Source organism: Schistocerca nitens, chromosome 2 (genome assembly GCF_023898315.1).
Source record: "Schistocerca nitens isolate TAMUIC-IGC-003100 chromosome 2, iqSchNite1.1, whole genome shotgun sequence".
Taxonomy (NCBI): Eukaryota; Metazoa; Arthropoda; class Insecta; order Orthoptera; family Acrididae; genus Schistocerca; species Schistocerca nitens.
Genome location: NC_064615.1, coordinates 730,163,107 through 730,178,153, shown reverse-complemented (window position 1 = coordinate 730,178,153; position 15,047 = coordinate 730,163,107). Strand labels below are relative to the sequence as shown.

The window sequence follows — 15,047 nt, the reverse complement described above, 5'->3', positions numbered from 1 at the left end:
GAGAGTAAACATTTGCCTTACTTTGGTGTTCCAGATTTCATTTGTGTATGGTACTAATAAGGGAGCGTTTACAATTATAATTAATTTCCCTTATAATTTAATACAACTGATTTATTCTAAATCCTGCTTAAGTAAACGTAAGCAACACCGTTTAGAGGCGACCTTTTCTATAACTTCGGTTCGGGCTTTTGTGTCACGCTGTATAGGCAAAGGCCGTGAAACTCTCACGAACTTCACGCCTTGTACCTAGTGCTTAGATTGGCCATTACACCGTGAAATTCACTGTGTTTATAAGTCTGATAATGTACTTGCCCGCGGAGGCGTGTTCAAGTTTAAGATTCCCTAAAATAGTTACTAATGGATTTCTTGTATTTCAACCAAATTTCATGCAATTTCTTGCGCACCATCATCGATTGTAAAACTTATCTGCGCGACCGCTGGCCGTTGATTCAGTTATGCTGAATAGGTCTTAAATGCTGTTAAAGTTCTTCATAGTGAAATTCTGTTCACTTCAGTTAGGCAGTGTTACCATACAGTAGTCTTTACAGCCGTGAATCGTGTTCCGTAATGAAATGTGTATGTAAAATTTAAGCATTTAAATTATTTTGGCTTCGCCGTAGTAGGCATTAAGCCGTTTTGCAGTTCTAAGTCCAGCTTTTGGTTTTACCAACTGATGTTCTAGATGTTTAATTCTCTGTTAGTATCTCCTGATGCAACTACAATTATTTTGACATCGCTGTGGTAGGCAATTATCATTGGGCCTTAAACCGTTTGTGCAGTTGCTAAGTGGTTTGATCAGTTGATGCTCTTGAATTACGATTGTCTGTTAACAGATAACTCCATATGACAGTTAATAATTCTTGCTGAAACTCCTTAGTACTTTGTTAGTTTGGTAATTTGATTTTGGGCCGGTCAACGTGCGGCGATCTTAGTTGTTTTTCTTTTTTTTATTCTGATCTTGCATTCGTGCATTTCAAGAATTGTGTTTATCGCTGTGATGAGCCTTGGTTTCAACTACTTTATCCATTAGTCACCAGTGCTCCCATTATTAAATGTTTATTTTGTAATTGTAAAGAATTTAATTGTTTTGATAATAATCTGTTGCTGAAGTATACATAATTTTTAATGGCAGTACCTTACCACTCCCCAACCAGTTCCCCACCACTTCAGTACAGTTGTGTCCTGGAGCACGTTGCAACGTACACACCATAGCGACCTGCCTTCTTCTCAGCAACGGGCACTACACATACACTCCGCAAGCGACCTTACGGTGTCCGGTTGAGAGAGCTACTGGTACCACCCCCATTTTCCCCCTTTCCTGTTCCAATACTGGATGGTGTGTTAACAGAACGACAGTCAGTAAGCACAACAAGCTCTGACTTTGCTGTCGTTGTCATTTCGCGAAAGGTGTGTGGGAGAAGGTAATATGTTGCTTGACTGTTGTTGAAAGTACGATCAAAATTTTAGTAGTAAATCTCTTTGTAAAGCACGCACCCCTCTTGTAGCATCATCCACAGGATTTTTTTGAGAATCTCTGCAACACTCTCACGGTTGCTAAAGCAGCCTGTGACGAAACGCCCTTCTTTGGGGTGTTCTCCATCTCTTCTTTTAATCTTACGTAGTTAGAGATCCACTGACGAACAACAGAAGGGGTTGTAAGTGCTTCTTTCATGAACGAACTACATTTCTATAGAATTCTTATGATGAGCGTTAGCCTGGCATCTGCATTTGCTATAACTAATTTATTATTGTCCTTACACTTCAGATCACTCCTACATATTTTACGGTTCTTAATATTCTAACGATTTGTTGCCTGTAGTGTAATCGAACAGTAACGACTTTTTGCTCCTACACTGAAGCGCGAAGGAAATTGGTATAGGCTTGCATATTCAAGGACAGAGATATGTGAACAGGCAGAATACGGTGCTGCGTTCGGAAACGCCTGTATAAGACAAGTGCCTGCCGCAGTTGTTAGATCGGTTACTGTGCTACAATGGCAGGTTATCAAGATGTGAGTTTGAACGTGTCATTATAGTCGGCGCACGAGCGATGGGACACAGCATCCCCGAGGTAGCGACGAAGTGGGGATTTTCCCGTACGGCCATTTCACGAGTGTAGCGTGAATATCAGGAATCCGATGAAACATGAAATCTCCAGCATCGACGCGGCCGGGAAAAGATCGTGCAAGAACGGGACCAACGACGGCCGGGGGGGAGGGGAGGGGGAAATCGTTCAACGCGACAGAAATGCAACCCTTCCGAAAATTGCTACAAATTTCAATGCCAGGCCATCAACAAGTTTCAGCTTACGAACCATTCAACGAAACATCATGTATATGGGCTTTCGGAGCAGAAGGCCCACTCCTATAGCCTTCTCGACTACATGACGCAAAGCTTCAAGGCTCGCCTGGACCTGTCAACACCGACATTAGACTGTTGATGAAGCACTATGGGACTTAACGTCTGAGGTCATCAGTCCCCTAGAACTTAGAACTACTTAATCCTAACTAACCTAAGGACATCACACACATCTATGCCCGAGGCAGGATTCGAACCTGCGACCGTAGCGGTCGCGCGGTTCCAGGCTGTAGCACCTAGAACCACTCGGCCACTCAGGCCGACAGAGTTGCTTCACCTGAGAAATTAAATTCCGTTGATTCGTGGAGATATTTAATTTTCATCGTTCCCCTGACTTTTCCCTGTTTCAGTAATACCTCTGTACGAGACGGTTTGAAGTTAACACAGTACTTGGTTTTCTCAAATGACGGAATCCTGTTTTGGCTGCTTGCCTACTCAGCAATTGACCCGTACTGTCGCTGTTTCTAGACAGTCGACAGTTGCTGCTTGTCCAGCATGTGGAACATCTTGGTGACGATACTGCAACTATGGTAACGTTTTGAAGAAAATTTCAGCATCAGTTGTACTTTTCGTTTTATTCTAAACCACGACCGATTACGGCCCCCAATGCTATTATCTACTGATATCTACGCAGTATCAAACAACAAAGGACGACAGACTTAATCAAACATTTCAACCATCCGAACTACCAAAAATCTAAAAGGAAAGGATATAGAGACCTTGGTGATCAAGAAACGAGACAATTTCTTCCGATCCAATCTTTGTGTTAGGTTTAGCTTGTGTATCATCTGACGAATAGAACGTATAGGGTCCCTGTCATGTTGGAAGTTCATACCCATCCTTGAAGCCCAAAGAATCTCTTCCAATAATTCTGGAAGGTAGTTTCCATCAAAATGTAGATATCGGGGGAGACACCACAAAGGCATGTGGGTTCTCATCGGGCCACAAACGTGAATTACAAATGGAATGTTACTGACACCGTCACGCGTGAAACTGGCTTCATCAGTAAACAGTATTAATGGGATTACTCGCTGATTTTCAACTAGCCAACAACAAAATTCCAGTCGTCTACCTTCACCTCCTTCTCGAAGGCGTCGAGTCCCCTATAAATAATAAACATCGAGCCGTACATACGTAATGTCCGCCATATTCTTGTATATTAAACATGGATTAAAAAAACTAAACTTCGTTCGAACAGGCCATGAAGGCCCAACGATACATGGGTACGTGTAGAAATTTTGCGTGTACTTACTGAAAGAATATGTTCTACCATTTGAATAATGGCTTCTACTTCATCCACATTCTGTTAATTTGTAGGTTCAGATGTGATGTGACTGCTGGTTACTGCGCCAGACTCACGAAGTTTTGTGAAAACCTGAATAAACATTCTTCAATCTGGTACTTTGCACTTAGGAAATCACTTAGCGTATTCTCTACAAACAGCTGCAGCGTTTCCAATACTAAACTCCTACGCAAGTATCTTATCAGCACACTCGGTATTTGGAAGTACGTGGGGCATGCTGAAACGATCTAGAATAATTGACCAATAAATCAAAATCACTGTTGAAAAATTCAGTTATGTCAATCACACCTACATAACTTGAACTTCAAAACAAAGAGGACCGTCGGTAAACGAACTCATAACAAGCGGAGTATCGAGATCCAAAATCAATACCAGCTGTATCTAAAAACTGGACAGGCACCAAATGGAAAATTGTATTGTTATTCCTCCCGGTAGGTCATCTATATATGTATCTCAGATCTAAATTTTATTTCGGATTGTATATCTTTTGGAGTTTACAGAATGATTTTGATTGTTTTATTGTCTATTTCTAATTGCAAATGGACTGGATTGTGATCCATGTACTCTTAAGACTTTCAGAATTCTAACAAATGTGAGCACCATCTCGCGGTTTCTGATTTTGGAATAAGCTAGTAATGTTTAAGATTCAAAATTTACTCAGCACAGGCTCGGCGTTCTTTTCCTGGCACCTTTCAGGAATTACCAGTTCTTTTTCTGCTGTAGTGTTTCCCTATGGTGAGATGACAAGAGTTCTCGCCAATTGTTTACGTCTTTAAGGTCTGCTTTCTTGTAAAAGGGGAGTGTCAAGGCTGAGATCCACTGAGGTGGTAAATCCTATTTTTTCAGATGTTATTTCACCGAGCTTTTTCACCGCTCTGTTACCAGCACACATCCACAGTCAGCTAAAATAAAGTACGCCTTAGCTGCTTTGCTGTTTTCAAGTCGTTTTAGGTGTTCACTAACTTCTTCCTCAGAAGTCGGAAGTCACTAAGGTTATATTATTATTTTTTATTAGCAGAAATCTATCTTCGATGGAATACTGTTGAGAATGTTCTTAAAGTATTCAGCCACGACATAATAGTTTTCGTTGTTATTGTTAGCAATATGAAGGAGTATACTCTCTGAAATGATGTTTGTACTGTCCATAAACGACTCTGGAATTACTTTTAACGAACCTTTCTTCAATTTGAAGTGGTTGCTTAACTTTGAAGGCCCGTTTCACCGGATTGTTTTAACAGCCCCAAGAAATTCATGCAATTTTCCTCAGTTTTATGGGGTCACACCTCTGCCGTCCCACATTACTTCTTTACTCATGTGATGGATTCGATTTCGATAGCTGGTTTAACTACAACTGCTCACAGTGATTGATTTGTGCATCGGTCAGCTTCTGACTTACTTATCGATTACCCGTATGTCGTTCTTTATCAAACTTAGTTATCGTAGGAGTCTTATGCCGTGTGAGGTTTTGTGGTGTCACAGTCAGGCACCACACTTGCTAGGTGGTAGCGTTTAAATCGGCCGCGGTCCGTTAGTATACATTGGACCCGCGTGTCGCCACTATCAGTGATTGCAGACCGAACGCCGCCACACGGCAGGTCTAGTCTAATGAGCTAGCACTCGCCCCAGTTGTACAGCCGACTTTGCTAGCGATGGTTCACTGACTACAGACGCTCTCATTTGCAGAGACGACAGTTTAGCATAGCCTTAAGCTACGTCATTTGCTACGACCTAGCAAGGCGCCATATTCAGTTACTATAATCTGAACAGATAATATTGTGAATCATGTACCGTCAAGAGCGACGTTCATGATTAATGGATTAAAGTTAAGTATCCAACTAATTACGTCCGCTTTCTGAATTCTAATTCCTTGTCATGTTCCAGACCTCACGTCAGTATAGTCCTTCCCTCCTCACGCCAGCCTGCGTGAGGTAAAACGCGTGCATTTCGGCCTCCTCTAGTAACACGGTGTTGGCACTTCCGCCAACACAACAGGTTTCACGTCACATCTATCAATTTCATTTTTGAGAGCTAATTATCCGGGATTATCTCTTAAAATATTTCTATTTTGCATTTGTTGTTGAATGGCAGTTGTCTTTAAGTAAGGATAAACATAAGGTAACTGTTTTATCAAGGAGAATAATACGGATGAACGTAAGGTAACTGTTTTAACAAGGAGAAGGAACACGACAATGTCGTAATCCGATTACTGGTGAAAGTCATGAGGACGTCACATCGTGTAAGTATTTACAAGTACCACTAATAAGCGATGTAAAATGGGACGTAAAATCAGTATTAGGAACTCAATTGAAAGAATTATACAGGGTGATTCAGTGATGATGTTACAAACTTTCAAGGATAATGTAGAAGGGGAAATGTATCAATGTGACGTAAGGTATCCTGGCCCGAAAACGACCAAGTTGAAAGTTATAAGCGAAAATCGTTCTGATACCTCTGACAGTGGACTACATATGCCGGTAACGCTGTTGCTAAGATTTTAGGGTACGCAACTTTCATAGGTGGACTTGCGTCCAGTCCAGTAAAGATGGGCCCTAAAATGCATACCTTAAGAACTATGAGCACTTGTTCAGTAAAAGAGACATATTTCACAGCATCGAAGGTGAACAACTGCTGATAGCTTGTAAGGTATGCATTTTAGAGCCCGTATTTACTAGACATTTTTTTCTTGTTTTGGTCCATACTACCGCATCTGAAAGTTGCCTACCCTACTCCTAGCAGCAACATTAGCGGTACACGTATTTCACTGTCAGATGTGTCAGAACGATTTCCGCTTAAAACTTGCGACTCAGTTATTTCCGGACAAGGGTACCATACCACAAATTGATGCATTTAACCTTCATCATCCCTTAATGTAACATCATCACGAAATAACCCTATATTTGTTGGTGGGGTTCTTGGAAAAAGCAATGCATCTGAAAAGATCACTTACAAGACTCTAGCGCGACCGATTCTGATCGTACCATTGTTTCTGAGTCCTCACCAAGTGGGCACAGAAAGAATACAGAGAGGCGCTGCTAAGATAGCAGCAGGTCGATGTAGCCCATATCAAAGTGTAAGGGAAATGATCGGGGAGTTTAAATGGAAATCCCTGGAAGATCGACGAAGTTTTTACGAAATCCTGTTGGGTATATTTAGAAGTATTCGAAGCAGACTGCGCGACCATTGTGGCGCCAATGTCGTATATCTCCTGTACGCATCGTTAGGAAAAGATAGGAGCGTACAGTGGCATACAGGCAATCACTTTTCCCTCGCTTACTACGTGAATGTAATAGGAAAGGAAGTCAATATAACTGATGCGATGTACCCTCCGCTAAGCACTGCACACTGGATTGCAGAGTATATAATACGTTGATGTAGTGTTATGTGGCTGATATTATTCTGGCAAATTGGGTGCATCGACAACTTCTTAGTTAGGTATAACAGGGTGTTTATCAATTTCTAAAAGTCGCGGCACATCTGCCATATCAAAAAGTGATTACTTTTTCATAAAATATGAACCGTAATAGTACTTTCAAAAAACTATAGCGACGTTTAATTAAGGAATATAATGGAATATTGTTTCAGCTGTGTGACTGGATCCGAGATTTCCTGTCACAGTATCACAGTTTGTAGTAACCGTCAGAAAGTCATCGAGTAAAACAGAAGTGATATCCAGCGTCCCCCAAGGAAGTGTCCTAGGCTCTCTGCTGTCCTTGTCTAAATAAAAGATTCAGGAGATAATCTGAGCAGCGCTCTTAGATTGTTTGGAGATGATGCTGCCTTTTACCGTCTAACAAAGTCATCAAACGATAAAAACCAATTTCAAAATGACTTGGACACGATATCTGAATGGCGCGCAAAGTGGTAGTTCTCTCTCAGTGAGAAAAAGTGTCTGATCATCCACATGAGTACAAAAAGAAATCCGTTAAATTTCGATTACTCGACAAATCGCACAAATTTAGAGGTTTTCAATTCGCCTAAATACCTAGGAATTACAATTACGAACAACTTACGTTAGAACATCACATAAATAATGTTGCGAGGAGCAAAAACTAAAGATTACGTTTTGTTGAGAGAACACTCAAAAAATTCAACAGGTCTTTTAAAGAGACTGTCTACACTACGCTTGTTCGTCCTCTGATAGTGTATTGTTGTCCTGCAATTGAACAGAATAGAATTGACGGAGGTCATCGAAAAATACCAAGGAAGAGCAGCTCGTTTTGTATTACCGCTAAATAGCAGAGACGACGTCACGGACATAAGCGAGTTGGGATGGCAATCATTAAAACAAAGGCGGTTTTCGTTATGGGGAGATCTCTTCAGGAAATTTTAATCACCAACTTTCTTCTGTAAATGTAAAAATATCTTATTGTCACCGAGCTACAAAGGGACAACTGATCATTATCATAAAACAAGAGAAATCAGAGCGTGTACAGGAACATTTAAGTGTTCATTTTCCCCAGGTGCTGTTAGAGAGTGGAACGATAGAGAAATACTCTAAAGGTGGTTCGAAGAACCCTTTGCCAGGCTCTTAAGTGTGAATTGCGGAGTGTGTGCATGTGTGTATATTGAACCGGGGACCTAGAAACGATGGAGAGGCTTCGTCCCGCTGTAGCCCTCAGTGGTTCACAACCCCACAACAGGCCATAGCAGTCCAGCCACCCCACCGCCGCCCCACACCGAACCAAGGGATATAGTGCGGTTCGGCCCCCATCCGCAGGGCGGATTCGTGCCGGGGACCGGCACACCTTCCCGCTCGGGAAGCAGCGCGTTAGATCGCGCGACTAGCCGGGCGGGCTGAATTGCACAGTAGTGACGTAGATATAGATATTCAGGCTTTGTAAAACTGTGCGTACTCGTAACTGCTTCTCCGTGTGGCACGTGTGTTGGGTTACACAATGTTATAAAGCGTTTACATATAATGGAGAGCTTCTGCCCAGAAGATACTGATTCACCAACAGGACGCCGTGGTATTGCGACCGCTATCGAAAGCTGAAACTCGGGGTTCGGGGAGCCAGTTAAATTTCGAGTAAAATGGAATAGTCACGAGCCGAATCACGGGAGGGCCACGTGGAAAATTAAAACGAAAGACTCACAAGGGCACTGCAATCTCCACTTTTCTGTCTCGCGAAACTGTTTAACCGTGGAAGACAGTCATCACACGAATACAGAAATGGCAGATATTGAGATAAGCGATAGTGGAATAAGAAACCAAGTGAAAATGCTCAACAATGGAAAGCCACGTATTGAAGTGGCGCAGGGCTCAGCACACTGGACTCGCATTCTGGAGGGCGACTGTTCGAATCCGCGTCCCATCGTCTGATTTAGGATTTTCGTGATTTCCGCAAATCGCTCCAGGTAAATTCCGGGATCATTCCTTTGAAAGGGCACGGCCGATTTCCTATCCCATTCTTCTGCTTCGTTTCTAATGATCTCGTTGTCGACAGAACATTAAACCCTAATCTTCTTTTTTTTTATTTACAATGGGAAGACAACTGCACCTGATGAGATACCTGTCAGGTTCTACAAAGACTGGGCGAAAGAACTTGTTCCCCTTCTACCAGCAGTTTATCTTACACATCTGGAGCAACGAAGGGTACCTGCAACCAGCGACTGGAAAAAAGCGCAGGTCATTTCCACGTTCAAGCAAGACCGTTGGACAGAAGCGCATAATTTTAGGTCTCCATCGGTATTGTCCGTCTGTTGTAAAATTATGAAACATGTTTTGTACTCACGAATTGTGACATTTATTCAGAACAAAAATCTCCCTTATAAAAATCAACATGGATTCCACAAAGATCTTGTGAAAGCTCGCTCTCTACGTCCGTGAGATACAGGTGTCGAAGAAACAGACACTTTGATCAGTGCCGTCTTTCTTGATTTCTGGGAGGCAGTCGCTACACTTACACACTGTTGTTTAGTAAACAAAATAACAGCATGTTGAAAACTCGACCAAATTTGTGATTGAATACAGGAGTATCTTGCAGATAGCACGTAACATGTCGTTCTTGACAGAAAAAATTGACGAATTTAAAGGTAATTTCGGCAGTACCCCAGGAGAGTGTTACAGGGTTGAATGTGTTTATGACGAGTAGTCAAGTGGAAACCTAACACCCGTCACAAAGTGTCCATGGAATCGTTCCTTCAAAAATAATCACCATGCGGGTAAAGGCATATATCCCTGTGGGAGACGAGAAGATTAATTCTTGTTTCCCAGAACGCTGTCGGCCGCTGACGGAACCACGGCAGCAACTATTCTTGTACGTACTTCTTCGTCCGAATAAAACAGACGTCCACGCATATCTTTCTTCAGGTCGCTAAAGAAGTGAAAATCACACCGTGAAATATCTGGGATATATAGAAGGTGTTGCAGTGTTTCCCAACCAAATCGCTGAAACGTAGCCTTCGTCCGATTGGCAGCGCAGCGTGGGGACGGGCGTTATCCTGTAACAGGATGTTTCCGTCCGTAGGTGTTCCGGGGCCTTCTGACTTTATTGCGCATCGCAGTTTCTGCAAAGTGTCTTCATCGCGTTGCACATTGGTTTTGGTCACACGCTCGAGGAACTCGAAGAGCAGAGGGGCCCTGCAGTCGAAGAGGAAGGTCATCATGACCTTACCGGAACTTGTGTGAACAGCTTTGGACTTCTTTAGCGTGAGGGAGATGTGTGATGTTTCCACTGTTGGCTTTGATGTTTGCACTCGGGCTGTCGGAATACTGTTGGACGGAATCATCACGTTACACGATAACGCACGCCCACACACTGCCAATCGGACGAAGGCTACGCTTCAGCGATTTGGTTGGGAAACACTGCGCAGTTCTCCTTTCAGTCTTGATCTTTGACCGTGTGATTTTCACATCCTTGACGACCCGAAGAAAGACATGCGTGGACGTCGGTTCCAGTCGGGCCGTGCGGTCGTGCATCTGTCAGCGGCTGATCAGCGGACGACCGCGGTGTACGAAACAAGCATTGATCGTCTCGTCTCCTATTGGGATAAACGTCTTAATGCGTGTGGTGATTACTTATCTATGAAACAATTCCATGGTCCCGTTGCGGCGTGTGTTCGGTTTTCATTTGACCACCCCTTATAGAAGTTATATTACTAATCTAGTGGATCCGTCAGGCAATTTGCGAACTGTGGTGTTATCTGTAAGACGGCTGCAACGTCACAAGACCTGCAGACGATCGACGACTAGTACAGGACTGACAACTGTAATAAATTGTAACATAGTGCGTATAGTTAGCCGAAGAGATCTACTGACTTTCGAATATACGAGGGTAGGAACTTAAATAGTGGCAACTATTTATTCACAATCGATACAAAAGAGTTACGTGTTTGCACCTGTTACTGTCCTTCAAAGTAGTCACCAGCGTTGTGTAGAACCCGTTCCCAGCGGTGTGGAAGGCGTAGTATACCGTTAGCAGAGCCTGTTCTGTTGATGGTGCGAATGGAGCGGTCTACTGCCTGTCGAATCTCTGGAACAGTTCTGAAGCGAATGCCATGATGTGGTTCCTTAATCTTCGGAATCAAATCTAAGTCACAAGGACTTACGTCCAGGGAGTATGGTGGATGGTACGACACTCGTACTTCCGAGTTCCATCGACCGAACAGAGCAGCCACAGCTTGCGCTGTATGCGTCCGCGCATTGTCGCACAAAATGGGTGGGTTGCGCAGAAAGTGTCGCCGCTTCTTTCGCAAAGCTGGTCGCAGGTGATGCTCCAAAAACGAACAGTAATACTATGAATTGACGGTCTGCCGTGGAGGAACGTAATGCGTTAGGATAACACCATCACAGTCGTACAGGAGAAACACCATAACTTTAGACCGCTCCATTCCCACCAATAACGGAACAGGCCCTGCTAACGGTATACTACGCCTTCCTCATCGCTGGCAACGGGTTCTACATAACGCTGGTGACTACTTTGAAGAACAGTAACAGGTGAAAACATGTAACTCCTTTGTATCGGTTGTGAATAAATAGTTGCTACTCTTTAAGTTCCAACCCTCGTACTATAGACGAAAAATCAGTGGAAACAGTAAGCACCGTAAATACCTTGGCTAACGATCTGAAGCGGCCTGAAGTAGAGTGACTACATAAAACAAATAGTGGGAAAAGCAGATGCCAGATTGAGGTTCATCGGAAGAATCTTAAGAAAATGTAACTCATCCACAAAAGATGTGGCTTCCGAAGCACTTGTTCGATTCTTGAGTAATGTTCATCAGTCTGGGGTCCTTACCAAGAAGGATTAATAGAAGAGGTAGGGAAGGTCCAACGAAGAGCGGCGCGTTTCGTCACGGCATCGTTTACTCAACGGAAGAACGGTACGGAGATTCTGAACTATCTCCACTGGCAGACGCTACAAGAGAGGTGCTGTGCATCGCGGAGATGTTCACTAATGAAATTTTGAGAACTTACGTTCCAAAAACAGTCGGACAACGTATTACTTCCTACGCACCTTTCGTGTATGGAACACGAAGGAGCGAGAAGATAATGGAAAGAGAAGTACCCACCGCCACACACCGTGAGGTGGCTTGTGAAGTACTGCCGTAGATGTAGGACAGAGGAAGAAACTGGGGATTGCACTCCAGATAGAAAAGCACTGATTTACTTGTCGGTTGCCAACCCATCTTGACCAGATCTACTGCAGTGTGGATCAGTGTTACCATATGTGAGATTGATTTCTAAAGTAGGACAGATTTCCCACTCCCCCTCACCGCCCTTCTGCATGTCCTCTTTCACGACAGAGTTACTGACCCGCCTACATTGGCAGACGTGGTCACGTGAACATTTTACGATACTGGGTGGTGTCGTCTAAGTCAACACTCGTTTCTGTTTCTTATCTTTATTAGATTCCAGCAGAAGAGCTCCTCTGTACCGTCGTAATTCCCCTTTAAACCGTTTTCCGCAATTCTTAAGTCCTCTGCAAGCGTCTTCACAGTGCGTGGCACGTGGTAATTCATACCACTATTTGTAATCTCGTGTCTCTTGTCCGATTCTTAACCTATGCTGATAAAATGTTTTTTTCTCGAAACCGATTTCTTCTTTGACGCTGAGTTTTTTCAAGAGAAAGGGTTTGGTCAAATCTAAACTCGATAAATGATAACCCAAACAAAAAACTATATTCTGAAAGCGATTCTTTCTCATTCAATTAACAAAACGCTAGAAGCTATTTGAACAATCGCATCGTTTGTAAATCTGCCTCCAGTGACATTAAAGCAATATTACAAATTAATCAAACTCTTGAGACAGACTGAAATACTTCTCAATTAAATACATAGTGAAACAATTCCCTGACAATTACAAAAGAAATAAATGACAAAATTCAGTATTTAATCTATTCGCCTAACAATGGTTTCCCTTAAGAATTCAACTCCTATCATTATCAAAATTACCGTCTGTTGCTACGCACATACACAAACCCTTTTCTTTAAATTAATAAGCGCGCTGCAAATTGTAAAAAATATCAACTCAGTACCATATTCTGTGTCGCTGCTGGCGGACACGGCAGTACGGCAGTTCGGCGACGACCCCTCGCCCAACACACGTGCGCACCACAGCAGGCGGGCTCCTACACTGGCTTCCAAACTGCCACTAATTAATCCGTGCGCTGCGAAGTACGACAACAATATCTTAGATTCCAGCGCTGTACCAACCTTTAAATCGTAAGAGAGTATTGACAACTCTGACCGTAAACAGAACGTCTATGAGCACACCTGCGGATGCGGCTCAGCAGGCGGCAGCCGCAGCGCCTTCACGCAGTAGCTGATATTCCACGATCATCGGTGCCCGAGGTTCCAGCCTGTCAGCGTCCTCCGTTGATCGTCCGGGTAGTTCGCAGTAACACCGGCCTCGCTGTTTCTTGCTTCCATTATCGGTACGTTATTCTAGCGGCCCTCCGCAGCAAGCACGACTTCCAGGAACTTTATTTCTGATAACTAAATTGTCGACATTATACGGATAATATTTCCAATGACCGGTATCGGACCACTTGTCCCTCTTCAGCGGCACACTCTAACTATAGTTATGTCTTATGGATTGTAAAACATGCACTACAAACCATCGTATGCACAGGTTGAAGCAAGTGTGTTACTCTCCTGTGCTGTGAATGTATCGCATCACCTGCGCTACGTGTTCCCGGAATAATTTCTCATTTTCTATTAATATGGATAGTAATTTAATATATGTATCACTTGTGTTCCAAGCACATTTTCCTCTCGTTCAATTACGGCACACAATGGTGCTTCTGTTACCGTAATAAATATTCTTACGTACAAAGTTTTCAGTTGTTATAACTGAGAAGAAGGCTTTAAGATGTTAAAATCTGGAGGGACTAGTGAATCCATACTGACTGAAAATAAAAAATTCATGGTACAGATTTTAAAAAAATGAAGTGGAGCCTTTAGAAATGCATACAGTATGTAGATAGTCTTGATTTTCAGACGACCTTGTAATGTTGGCTCGTGATATCAGAACATCACAAAGGGGATTAATTTCATAGAAGAAATGGCAGAAAGAATTATTTGGCGTATTTTATTCAAAAGGACGGAATACTCATTTCCAAAAAGAATAACTGATATCCACCAAAACAAATTACTACGTATTGAAGCGTGTCCAGTAATTAAAGTACTTCAAATAAAGCAGGAAAGTAATCTGAAAGAAAGGGCAATGAAGTTAGAAGCTGAAAGAATGGAAACAGCACCCAAAATATATACAACGAGGAGCTCACCTAAAACCACTAGAAACCAAAACATTACAATTTTCTTATTAAACCAAGATGTCCATACGCGTCGGAAAATTCTATTTTTGAGTGGGAAATCAGGTAGTGAAAATATTGAGAAAAGATAATGAAAATTCCAGTACTAAACTCCGTACGTTACCAATTCAGACTTTCACAACAACATTAGAAAACATAAATTAAAATTTTACTAAAACTTTTACTAGGTCAATGTCTACAGCTGTTAAATATTTTGAAAACAGGATATTTGTCCCATCAGCAGTTCTTTCTCTATCGGTTTCAGTTATTATAATCATCTTCATAGGAGAAAAACAATGTACCTCAGTACATCAAAAACACACTTTCGTCACATATGACCCAAAGAAATACAGAACGTATACAGGGTGTTACAAAAAGGCACGGCCAAACTTTCAGGAAACCTTCCTCACACACAAATAAAGAAAACATGTTATGTGAACATGTGTCCGGAAACGCTTAATTTCCATGTTAGAACTCATTTTAGTTTCGTCAGTATGTACTGTACTTCCTCGATTCATCGAAATGATTTCATACGGGATACTCTACCTGTGCTGCTAGAACATGTGTCTTTGCAAGTACGACACAACATGTGGTTCATGCACGATGGAGCTCCTGCACATTTCAGTCAAAGTGTTC

At 42.5% G+C, this 15,047-nt stretch overlaps 1 protein-coding gene and 1 non-coding gene across 3 annotated transcripts in view; one reads left to right on the top strand and one right to left on the bottom strand.

Annotated features, from left to right (window-relative positions):
• The window catches only part of LOC126234588 (uncharacterized), a 185,165-nt gene that overhangs the window by 87,427 nt on the left and 82,691 nt on the right, over positions 1 to 15,047 (top strand). The window lies entirely within an intron of this gene.
• On the bottom strand, positions 2,534 to 2,617 carry Trnas-gga (transfer RNA serine (anticodon GGA)). The gene is given in 2 exon segments: positions 2,534 to 2,568; positions 2,578 to 2,617. It is a non-coding gene; the product is annotated as a tRNA-Ser (tRNA).